The sequence below is a fragment of the Panicum virgatum genome, chromosome 9N (genome assembly GCF_016808335.1).
Source record: "Panicum virgatum strain AP13 chromosome 9N, P.virgatum_v5, whole genome shotgun sequence".
NCBI lineage: Eukaryota > Viridiplantae > Streptophyta > Magnoliopsida > Poales > Poaceae > Panicum > Panicum virgatum.
The window spans coordinates 59,968,904-59,971,371 of NC_053153.1; positions in this window are offsets into that span (position 1 = coordinate 59,968,904).

A 2,468-nucleotide genomic window follows, 5' to 3' on the forward strand; every position below is an offset into this window, starting at 1 on the left:
TATGAGATGGATGAACTAACACCCTGGAACATTTGTACATTGAAAAAGATGCAACACAGTTTTATTTTATAAGTTGCGAAATGGATGACTCAACACTCGAAATATAATCATAGCCTTAAAAGATATGATAGTAACAACTTTAATTCTCTTGCTTGCTCTTATATATGTTTCTTAATTACATGCATAACTGTATAGAATGTAAGATGAACATTTTGCTATTTCATTTCTAACTAAAATGTAATACCTTTTGACAATTCTATAGATTTTGTTGTTGGAAAAGGTAATATACAAATAAATCAAATTGGAGTAACCATAAGTATAAATATCCTAGGAAAAAAAAGGCTACCACAAACCTAACGCTGCATAACAACATTCACATAATGTTTCAGTGTAACTTATTATAACCATTTTGAATGTGTTGTATATATCATTAGCGTCTCACATAATGTAGATAAAAAAACTTCAGGTAAAGTGCTTAATGATTACACAAAGTTAAAATAAAATTCAGTTAGCAGACATGCCAGTAAGCTGTAAGCACAAGGCTTTGCCTCTGGTAGCCTTCTAGGAATCATCAAGTAAGTAAGACAAATTTATATAAGTTAAGAATTTGGTTGATAAATTGATCTAAAGTTAGCTCTCACAAGTATAATTCAACCATCTTCTATTGGTACGAGTTATATTATATAATTGTACCTGTGGATATGTACATGGTGCAAAAGAGTTGTGTAGGTGCTGATGTACGCGTAGCAGCTCGGCTGGAGCCTGTAGCAGGGAGCCTGTGGGCCTGTTTGAGGGAGCGGAAAGCGATGCGGAGAGAGAAAGGAGGGGGGACGATCTGTTCGCTGAAAACCATGGACTTGGAAAATGGTGTGCTGGCTGGCTTTTAGGTGCAGAGTCTGCCAGGGCCAATACATCACGTCACATCACATCGTCCTTTTCTTTATTTCTTCCCTGCAGTTCCTGCCACTTGGTGGCTTGGATGCCCGAGCGAGCATTTGTTGGCGAGCGAGATGGGAATTATTGGGGTGGTTTTTTTTATTACTACTAGTAGTAGAGTAATGTGTGAGGCGGAGCTTGGTGAACATTCCAAACTCCCCCCGGATGCGTTGCGAGCGAGCGAGCTCCATGGGTAGATCTGCTTCCTGATATGTAGGAGTACGCGTGGCGCTCCAGTGAACAGCGGCCATCATTTGGAACTCCATGCGCTGTGTTTGCTTGACTGTGGTTGATGGTTGGTGCTGATTTGTTATGAGAGAGCAGTAGTTGGTGGTTGATGCTGATTTAATATGAGAAAATAATACTGCTAGTTGTTTGACTGATAAGCCAAGCCAACACAACGATGGTGTCACCTCTTCAGATTATGGCAGTGGCAGAGCCGAGGTCTCCAAATACGTACTAGTACTATGTGTAGATCTACTGCGATTGGGCCAATCCGACGAATGAAAGGACCAGTAAAAAGATCAGTCGTCCACGTCCGACGTCCCTTTCCACCGGCCACCAAAAACCACTCAACCCATATAGGCCATAGCGGAGCGGCGGAAGATGCGGTAAACAAAGAGAAAAATCTTCGAGGCGGGGAGTAAAAGATAAACGTGTCCCTCTCCGCGCTGTCGACTGCAAATAGGCGTCCACATCCGCTAAGCTGAGCCAGCCAATCAATCACGCTACTAGCGGCCTAAACAAATCCCCTAATCGACCAGCTAATCCCTGGTTAGAAAACGCTCCCAGGTCGCTCACGCCACCGTTGAACCTTCTAGAGTGTGGCTGGGAGACCGAGAGAGTGACGCTGGCGCAGGCACGCAGCACAGTACACCGGCAGTGGGCGACCCGACCGGCAGCTGGATCCCGGCGCGGGCGCGCGCGCGCACTCCGCTAGCCGGCCAACCAAGCGAGGGATTGCCCTGCCACGCCCCCTCCGTGTGGGCGTCGCGCGGGCGGACGCGTGCGAGGACACGCGGCCGGCTCGTGTCCCCCTCCGTGCACACAAGGCATCGCATGCACGGATCCGGGCTGCCACGCAGGGGTGCCCTCGGGAGGCGCGCCGGACCACGTACGCGGAGTGCCGCAGGCCGGGGGGCCCACCCCTGCGGCGCGGTGGGGCCCGTATCTTTTATTCCCCTCGGCGAGGGCGCGTCCCGTGTCTCCTTCCCCTCCCTCTCGGGCACGGGCAGGCGACGATGATGATGGATGGTCGGTCATGATGAATGGCGTTTTGGAGGGGTGCGGGTCGCGAGGGATGGACGGAAATGCCCCCGACTCTGGTGTACTCCACGTACTGTGGTGGAGGGCGGTGGTGGTGGAGCCTGGTCTGGGCCGGTGTGGGCCGGGGATTCCGGCCGTAACAGCATGCTGGCCGTCGGATTGAGCGCAAGGGTCCAGATGCATTGATTCGAGCAAGGCAAACGATGCGCTGTAGGAGTACGTACTACACTTGCTCAAACTGTCGAGGGTGTCCCCTCGTACTACTA